Source organism: Cryptomeria japonica, chromosome 5 (assembly GCF_030272615.1).
Source record: "Cryptomeria japonica chromosome 5, Sugi_1.0, whole genome shotgun sequence".
Classification (NCBI taxonomy): domain Eukaryota; kingdom Viridiplantae; phylum Streptophyta; class Pinopsida; order Cupressales; family Cupressaceae; genus Cryptomeria; species Cryptomeria japonica.
Window position 1 is genome coordinate 549,917,525 of NC_081409.1, and position 11,138 is coordinate 549,928,662.

Genomic DNA, 11,138 nt, shown 5'->3' on the forward strand with positions numbered 1-11,138 from the left:
GTTGTTGCAGATCCAGAAGTCTGAAAACTACTACAAAACATAACTTACTCTTCAATCCCTCAAAAGATCGATCGTGTGCCTATGTCCAAACAAATTTTGCCTTAGACCCCCCTCTAAGTACTTGATTCATAGGCCATGTCAAATGAAAGAACCAAACACAAGTCTATGGTAGAAATTCGCTAATCCCAAGAAGATAGTAGCTCTATAATATTAGTAGGAGAAGGCCAATCCCTGATAACTTGAAATTTGGTAGGATCTACATGAACACCCCTATTGTCCACAACATAACCCAAATATTGAATGCTCTCCAATCCAAAAGAACACTTTTCTCTATTGACATAGAGTTTGTGTTGCTGCAACATTTAAAGTACCTGCTCAACATGTTGTAAGTGCTCATCCCATGTTTTACTAAAGATGAGTATGTTATCTAGGTAGACTACCACAAAAGAATCAGTGAACGGTCTGAGAACATCATTCATCATCCTCTTGAAAGGGGTAGGGGCATTAGTTAGCCCAAAAGGCATCACCAACCATTCAAACACCCCTTCTCTAGACTTGAAAAAAGTATTCAAAATATTTGGAGGATCAATTGGTACTTGGTGGTATCCGGACTTCAAATAAATTTTGGTCAAGAACTTCGCCCCACGAAGTTAGTCTAGGAGATCATCAATTCGAGGAATTGGATATTTGTTCTTCATAGTGATCCTGTTTAAAGCATGATAGTCAATGCATAGTCTCCATGTACCATCTTTATTCTTAACCAAAATGATTGGACTACCACAAGGAGATGCACTTAGCCGGATATGGCCCTTCTGAATCAACTCCTCAATCTGGTGTTTGATCTCATCAATTTTTAAAATATACCTCTTATACATTGGCCCATTTGGCAAGGGTGTCCCTGGAATAATGTCAATTGAATGCTTGACTTGACAGTGCTCAGGAACCCTGTTGGTGAATTAAAGATATTCTAATATTTTATCAATATTGACTCCATTTATTTCTATTAAATAGAGATGGCTGCAGTTCTAGTGTTATTGTTGCCTATGATATTCTTATTCCCTTCTGGCCATATCATTAGCAATACAAAAGTGCCAATGTGGGCAATCAAACGTTGACATTGTTTTACACTAATTATAGAAGAAATTTTTGCAAGGCTTACCTCATGAATTTGATACTTTTGTTCATTCACCTTGACAATGACACTGCGTGGCCTTGACTCATAACACCATGGCATTGATACATATATGGTTGTCCTAGAAGCACATCACTTACACCTAATGATGCTACGTCACAAACAACCTCATCTTTGAATGGTTTGATGGAATAGGATAAGAAACACTACTTGTTTACCTGAATGTCCCTTCCTTGACTCACCCAACGCATGGAGTATGGTTGTGGATGAGGTTTTGTCTTCAAGTTCAGTCACTTTACTACTTTAAGGAAAGATTAGATTCTTTTGACTCCCACTATCAAATATGAAATGTAAGGCCTTGCCACTGACCCACATCTATGAATGAAATAAGTGCTCCTCATCTTCCCAATTTATAATTTTTATAGTGGCAATAGTGGCATAAGGATCTGCTTCAATAATTGTTTCGCCATTGTTCTGTTCGATAGAGTCTATGGGCAACATGTCAACCTCTTGTTCTACTTCATATGTTTCTGTCATCAATGCTTTGTATCATTCTGAGAGATTTTGTATATGTAACACCACATACCTGTATCTTTAGGTGTCTTTTTTGTTTCCGTGCTCCATACTGGTGATTGAGAAATAGACTTACTAGTGGTAACTTCTTTTCCTGTGAACTTGTTGCTATTCTCCCCCTTGAATTTATTAGTTGTAAATAAGTCTTTCTTCCCCTTTTGCCTTAACTGCTCCTCAATTTTTGTAGCATACTGATAAGTGGTCCCCAATGTTTCAATATTCAAGAAATACATCTTTGTTTGAATGTATCTATGTAGTCCACTACAATATTTCAAAACTCGATGCTTCTCTGAATCTTGAATACCAAGCTTTGCTGGTAAAGCATGAAACTTATTGGTGTAATCCTGTACAATTTGGTTGTTATTTTTCTATAGTAATTTCCACTCCATATATTTTTATTCATGCGTATCTTCAGGAAAATACTCCTCTTTGATGAATTCAACAAATTCATTCCATGTAGGAACGTTATCTATTATTCTGTTCAATCCATTATCCAAATTCTTTGTGATGATTTTGTTTTCCCATGATTGGTTCACATGTGCCTTGGCTTTTAGCAGAGCAAAGGTTATCTTTTCAGCATTCAAAATGATATTCACAGAAAAATACCTATCCAGTTTTGTTATCCATTCCTCCACAACATCATCATCAATTTTACCTTCAAAATTTGGATTGTCAAAATTTACCTGCACCTTGTAAGGGGTATGAGCACTGAATGTTTTTCCTCCTTCATTTGATTATTGGGGATTTTATAAAATCTGTGAGAATTTCCTCATCATTTCTTCTCTCTATTTGTTCAAGGCTTCTTCCACCATAGCCTTAATAGAATCTGCATTTGGGTTTGCCATCTTTGGTTGGTTACACCTCAAGAGAAGATAAATTGATGGATTGTGCATTTCCAATCCCAACCTCCAATAACTAGACCGCGTATGATGTAACATACAAGAGTGTACCAACTCTGATACTAATGATCTGAACTCAATAATGAATTCATAACAATACAAGGTAAGTAGAAACCTACATGTATTGTATAATAAAATGGACAATAGAAAAAAATCGAAAATCCAGAGTTGTATGCATCAAAAGTCACATAATATTATCCAAAACTTATTTTTAAACATCAACATGGAATTCCAATAGTTTCTGGAATCCAACACATTCTAAAATGAAGAGTCTATGCAAAATAAAATAATAAACAAATTATAAATTTTCAAAAAAACTAGGAATTTAGGTACCCTAACTTGGTGGGGCTATAACTTTCAGCTCACAACTTGAAATTTGAAATGGCTTACACTATTGGATAGGTCTTGAAGAGAACTTATTTCAGTCCCTTAACACCATGGCCTTTGGCTTATCAAGTTAAAGGATCAACAAAACTTTCGACCCCAAATTCCGCTTCAAAGACCTCCAAAAATGCGATTTACTAAAATGTAGAAAATACCGAAAATTATATTATCGATATTTTTCAATTTTACCACCTTTGGCTTATTTTGAATCATTTCATTATTAAGTATCACTTAAAATCTCCACTTCTTTAAATTTATTACAACATTTTATCAATAACATGTATTGCAAAGATTGTATTCTACTTTTTTACTAAACACATTTAGAAAGCCCTTAATTTACCCTTTGAAACAATAAAACAAGGCTTTATCTTCCATTACATAATGCTTAGCACCACCATGGAAATAACAAATAAATACTTTCTCTTAAATTTACCTACTCAAAACATCAAGTAACCATCATTACGTAGATTCCAAGGACAAGCAATAACACAGCTATTTTCAAACATATACCATCTTAAAGACAACATATAAATCTTAATCAAAGTGTTATATTGACAAAATAAATGCCAAGTCTTTCTCTTCACCCTTTCATAATGACATCATAAGGTTTCATGAACCCTAGTCATACCCCCAAGAAAGAGAGTAACACTACATAACCATCAAGATTAACAGTTGAGTTTTATTATCAAAACACATTTACTTACTTTATGATGAGTACTTTTGTGTTCTCTCTCAAATACATATAACTAAATAAGTTTACTAAAATTATGTATAAAGGAAGGAAAATGTAAAACTTCTCTCAATATAATCTTTCTCCTACCCTCCACCTCCATATCCAAGGTCTCTCCTCCATCTTTCAAGATCCTTCTTCAATTCCACCTCCAAATCAAGACCTCCCTTTCTCACCTTCTCTAAATTTCCTTCTTTTTTATTTTCACAAGCAAGAGCTCCCCAAAAGGAGAGGTGGGTAATGGTGTTATCTCCAACCCTCCCAAGATATATAGTGATCTCAAACTAAGCCATTCTCATCATATTCCAAACCCTAGGAAATTTCACGTGCATCTCATGTGCTCACACATGTACCATTAGGAAGAGGGATGCACTTGACACAACCCCTCAACCAAGCTTTGGTAAGGAAGCTAGGATGGTGACAAGTCCCCACAACTTCTCCCATACTCCAAAACACGTTACTTTTTTTCAAGTAATTTTTAGAAGGGTCAAACAATGACCAAAGGACTATGTTATGCGACCAATAAGCCCCCATACCCTAGGTACTTACCCTAGCGCTCTATTTCTACTCAAAAACCAATTAAATTGACCAATTAAAATACTTTAAAAACCCCCTCAAAAATCAATTCGAAATTTAAAACATAAACAAGGGTTCTCACCCCCCTAACAATATTTACAGAACCTAATCACATGAATCCACAATGATCATACTTACAGTAAACTAACCACATAAAATTTATACACTTCCTTATTTCATATTGGAGAACTTCACAATTGAAGTACTTTGTTGGAGATAGACGATTCTCCCTTGTGCACCCTACTTTCTTGCACAATAAACTATGTAAGAATGTAATAAGACCACGAAGATAACTTATTTGAATAGTTAATTTATATTTATATTGATGAAATATTTATTCCGCAACTAAAGTATAAAACACCTACCTTATAATTCAAGCCATATTCATTATTTCATATGTGTACATGCCCCTTTGTAACTAGAAAATGATAAAAGAGTCATAAAATCAATTAAATTTCTTCATAACTTGAAAATGCATTCTATTACTAGGTGGGGCCTTACATCCCCCTCCCCTTGGATTAGACTTCCTTTTGGAATCCACCAAGGTTCGAGTGCATAACCATGTTATAGAAATTGCATAAATTTGTTCAAACACACATTCAGTCTCTTTTCCTTATAAATAACAAAAATTTGATCATATTACATGTTAAAGAAATTTATTCCATGATTTAGATACTCAATTATTTAAAATCTACATCCCTAAAATGTAATACTTATTCTTCATATTAATATGGTGTCCAAGCTAGCATCATTCACATATTTACAACATATTCATGTAATAGTAAGGCCATCAAAATATTGCTATTTGAAATGAAGTTATACAAGTATATACTATTCATGGCTCATTCTTGTGCACACAACATAAATGAATTATACTCATCATTACTGATGTTGGTAACTCTAGGAATCAATTTAATTGGGTATAAATTTATGGTTCAACAATATAAACTATATATTATGTGTCACTTCATCACATCATAGTCCATAGTTGTTCTATATTCCATTGTTTGATAGATCGTAGTAACATCATAGTGTTCATGCAATAATTGCAACACAAGATCACACAAGGGTTTTATGATACTCTATCAGAACACAAGACTCACACAAGGGCTATGAGGATGTCCAACGCTCAAAATTATCCTATGAGATTAAGTATCACATAAATAATTTCCATCAGGTCCTCCTTGAGGAACCAGTGCATGAAATATCACATAGATCTAGGGAAAATTTCCTATAACTATCCCATACAAGTTTCATTTACCCCTGCATAATAATTCCCTAGACCATATACTCAATCAACCTTTATACAAACCATGTGAATGATCTCATTGTTTTATATTCTTCATAATGAAACAATATCATCTATTTATTTCTTCATTTATTTATTATATTTTACACATTACATGAAACAAATTTCACATTAAAAGATTTATAAATTTCTCTTTTATCGTCAAAGAAGTTCATTGATAGTAATTAACCATTGTAGACCTTTTTTTAATAGAACAATCATACTTGAGAAGCATAAAATATTTAAAATTATCATCCGCTAATTAACCTTGGTGAACAAGAAACAAGAATAGGTCAATCGTATTGCAAGATAATAGGAAGGTATGCATTTACATCATCGAATTATTGTTTAACAAAATGCGTCAAAAAAATATGAGGTCATGTGGAAAGCCTTGTTTACAAGGCTACTTAGCGATTTGTTAGAAGGGCCTTATTTATATGTGGGAGTGGATAATTAAAAATTATATATTATTTTTTAAGCATAATTGGAAAGGAGTAGAGTTACAATTAGTAATGATGTTTAAAATATTTTGGTTTTAGTCTTTGAAATCTACCTTGTTTCTCTCCACACAATAACATCCAAAATTATCCTGCCCATTAATCCTACCCATTTACAAATTTTTCTAAGACAATAATGGCAATAATGGTGGTGTTAAAGACTCAAAAATTAGAATTATCATACTTTAGAAGCATCAAATATTTTGAATTATTTTTTAAAATAGTACTACAAAAGATATACATAAGTCATATATGTATTAAAAGTTATACTGCATTGAACACATATTAATTACAAGTATATTTTTAAAAAAATGAAAAATATATCAAGCAATATCAATTTTCAATATTTCTAGCATTCATAAATATGAATAGATCATCATATTTTATATCAAAAAAATTATAAATAAAGAAAAAAAAAGATCATTAGAAAAATCAAATTTCATAATTTTATGTATATATGCACAATATATGAAATCCATAATCCAATGTTTGGGCATAAGGAATCTAACAAGCTTTCAATTGCAGGTGATGGCGGAACCAGGGAGGACAGTCTTCTCATGGTGAAACCAAGGAGATCAGCGAAGAGGCCAAGTGATTGGAAACTATAAGCTAGGGAGGAGAGTCTTCTCATGGCAGAACCAAGGAGATCAACAAATAGGCCAAGAGATTGGAAACTATAAGCAATCAACGCTTTAGATCTCAGTTGGGTATCACAGGCAACTCCCTCAAAGCTTAGAATGGAAAAGAAGAAAAGCTTATTTGAGAATAGGTAAGGGAGGGAGGAATTTTAGGCAAACCCAAGAAGATGATCAATGAAGGGGAAGATAAAAAAGAAAAATACACTTTTTCTCAAACCAGCTATACAAGGGATTTGGGGGCCATAACAATGGGTTTTCCAATCATAGGGGGAATGAGAAGGGTTCTAATAGGGAATGGAGACAAGCAAAAAATAAGCATAAAGAAGATCTCCTGCGAGCCAAAGAAGGTCCTTATTAGCCACGGGGGCAAATAGGATTCTCATTGGAGGAAATCCAAAAACCAACAACCAGAGCTTTAGGATGCACTCAAATTACTGGCTAGCAGGACTAGAGAAGAGAACAAATGATATATTGAACTGGAAAGTTCAAAGAATGATGCTCTTTAAACCCCCCCCCATGTTACAAATGAGAGGTGTGACTTTAAAGGGAAGGCCCTTAGATAAAGAAGTTGGAAGAACCAACATGGAGCCAAGGAGAACCAAAAATTCCCACAAAGGAAAATTTGGAAGAACAAACAACTTGGTAGAAAATTATTTATAAGGCCTTCAGATTTGACGATGACAATGACCAATATATTAAAGGATATAGCCCTAATTGTTAAGTGGGGAGGTGAAGGAAATGAAGAAGGGACTTCAGAAGAAAAAATACAATGGTGGAAAAGAAAATACCCAGAAAAGGTATGCATATGACCCATCCAAAATGGATGTTTTCTATTTGAATGTATATATTTATACTTAAAGCATGACATCTTGAATGGTTGATCTAGTTTCTTCAAAGGTATTAGTTTTACTAAAACAATCTTGGCTCTACACTTTGATCCAAGGAGCTTTAAGATTAGAAAATCCTTAAAATGGTTCACTCTGGTGGGTTTGTCGGCTAAATACTAGAGTGGGGAGGTAATTATGAGGAATGGTGATGCTTTGAACTCATTTATAGGAGTGGACAAGGATTTTTTAAATGGGAAAACATGAGATATAGAAAATATATGTGTAGCAATTGATATGGAAATAGGAATATATAACAAACTAGAAATAGTTTTCGATAGAGGCAAATGGAAACAACAAATTCAAACATTGAAGGAACCTTACCCAAATTGGCTTCTCTCTAGCGAGAAAATGCTAGAAGGAAAGTCAAATTCAAACAAGTTATATTTAAATGGTATGCATGAAGATGCGAGAAATGGAAGTGTGAACAAGGTAAACAAAGAGATGGAAGGAAGACCCCTTAAAAGGAAAAGACAAGGGAGCTAGATGATAGAATCAAAGGAAAATAGTCAAGGAAACAAAATGGAGAGTGTGAATAACAACCCCCATGCAATGCAAGAAGCAAATAAGGAAATAGATCTAGTGGTGTTGTTAAAAGATACCAAGGATTTAAGACAAACAATATACCAATAGCTCGAGGTAGTAAGACATGAAGTTAATAGAGAACATTGGGTAGTCAACCAAGGCTAGAAGAAGAGAATGATAAGGAGACTTCCTCCCTTAACTTAGGAAAGAAAGGAAAAGAAGGGAAAGAAAAAAGTAAAGAGGTAGCAAGCAAAGATGAGGGATGGGAAGACTATAAATAAAGGGAGGAAATAGAGGCATTGAGGATTGAGGAGAGGATGCTCGAGAAAATTAATTTTTAAAAACAAAGGCCTGAAGATATTTGAGAAAAATGGCAAGAAGAGAGCATCAAACAAGTCCAAATTGAATATCCCTATTATCCAAGTGAAAAAAGAAACAATAAAGTCAACAAGAGCTATGGGAAGAGGCTTAACCTTCCCCACCTACAATGAAGATTATTACATGGAATGCTAGGGGTATACATACCCCTAACAAATGGCACCTAATCAAGTGCAAAATTGAGAAAGCTAAAGTGGACAAGTGTCTTTTACAAGAGACCAAGATTCAAAATGAGGAAGGCAAGAAGAGAATAAATCAATGGAAACATTGGAAGGGATATTTTGCAAATTCAGAGGGTGCTTTAGGTGGATTGGGTATCTTATGGAATCCATAGAAATTGGAAGTTTTGATAATTAAAGAAAATAAGTGGTGGATAGCAAGTAAATGCAAGATACTGCAATCCAATGAGACATTCAATGTAATCAATGTCTATGGCAAAAAAGGAGTTATGGACACAATTATCAAATAGGATGGAAACACTAGTAGGGGAAAGAATGTTAATGGTGGGGGATTTTAATGCTACTAGAAACAACTTGGACAAAAAAGGAGGGCTAAAGAAAATAACAATAGTCCAACAATATTTCCATCATTTTATTGAAAGAAATAACCTTAAAGGCCTACAGGAAAAAAATGGAATATATACATTGATTAATAAGACAAAAGGACTTTACCAACATTGTAGAAAGGCTAGACAGGTTCATGATGGCTGGCAATTGGAATAATCTAATATAATTCTATGATGTCTCTATCCTTTCCCTCATTGGCTTAGATCACTTTCTAGTCCAATTGTCCTGGTTTCAAAATCATCTCCCATCTGGTATTCCTTTCAAGTTTGAAAATATGTGGCTTAGAGATCCAAATCTAGAAATTATAATTTCAAAATGGTGGAATGAGGAAAATTTCAAAGAACATGCATACATGTTTCAACTTAATAGTAAATAAGGTAAAGGTGAAATTGAAAGAGTGGAATAAAAGCCAATTCAAAAACATATTTCAAGAGAAAGTGAGAATAAAAAGGGAATTAGTGAATCTCAATGAAAAGATCATCAAGGATGGAATCAGACCAGAGGAATATGAGAGAGAGAGAATATTAAAGATGAGGAAGGAATACTATTCAAGAAGGGGATAGAAATACAAATTTTTGTCATAGAGCATTGACAGCAAAGAAAGAAAGCAATAGATTTATGGAGATTAATAGAACAGGTCGAACACAAACTCAAATATGGGAAGAAGTTAACAAGGAGGCCACAAAATTCTTTGAAACAATGCTTAACAAAAATTCATAGGGAAATACCGTAACAAGGGAAGATTTTTTGCAAAAAAATCCCAAAATCATAACAGACCAACAAAATTCCCAGTTTATGCTATGAGTTTATTCAAAATCCCCACCAAAATTGTTGATAAACCAGAAAGAATGCAAAAAAAAATTGTGGACAGGGACTAAATCTAAGAATAGATTACATTTTGTGGCTTGGAATCAGGTTTGCCTTCCCAATTCCATGGGGGGACTGGACATTAGAAATATGAGATATTTCAATAAGGCCTTGATGGCCAAGCAACTGTGGAGATGTCTTAAAGAAAATAATGAATGGATTGAAATTTTCAAACATAAATACCACATTTTGGATATCCAAAACACTCTGGAATCTTATGACCTTCCCAATGCTATTTCTAATTTATGGAGCAAATTATTTGGCTCCTCCAAAGTTATTTTGCATGGTTGTAGATGGGTGTTGGGGAATGGTGCCAAAATCAGGTTTTGGGATGACTGGTGGACTAGTGATGGCCCCCTATCGGATTTTGTTTGGGATTCTCCTTTCAAAGAATTATGTCTCGAAAAAATTGGCTCCTAGGTGGCTAATTATTTTAGAGATGGAGCCTGGTTGGATCTCAATTCTATGGATAATGCTTTGATACCTAGATGCAACCTTGGTTGAATTGTATACACATCCCCTGCTCTCATGTGGAGGATGAAGTGTTCTAGAATTTCTCCTCTTCTTGGAAGTTCAAGGTTGTCGATGCCTATAAGTTCATCTCCAAAAACTCCCCCCCCCTTCTGGGTAGGTGTCTGGAATAAGCTCTTAATTCCAAAAATTAACATTTTTTTTTTTGGCTGTTTATGTAGGGTAAGATCTCTACCATTGACAATCTTTGAAAAAGAGGTCTTCCTCTTACTAATAGATGTTTCATTTGCAAAGAGGCGGAGGAAAATGCCGGTGATCTGGTGCTTCACTGCTCTTTTGTCAGGGATATCTGTAATTTCTTCCTTGATATCTAGAACACTAATTGGGTCTTCCCTGATTCAGTTCAAAGGATGTGGTTTGAATGGAAGTGCCCCTTTGACAATCAGGCTTTGGTTGTTCTCTAGAATTTGTCTCTTCCTCATATTACTTAGGGTATTTGGAAAGAAAGAAACAATAGAGTCTTTAGAGATTTGAAATCTTCTGCGCTTGTTGTGGCTACTAGAATTCGTATTTCTACCAAGGAGAATTTTCTACACTCCTGCCCCAGTAGAAAGAATGACCATCCCCTCCCTACTCTCTAGGAGGAATGGAATACTATCAAACGGTGGCAAATTGATTGGAATATTGCCATTCTAGTGCACAAAACAAAGCAGTGTAGACAAAATGTTCT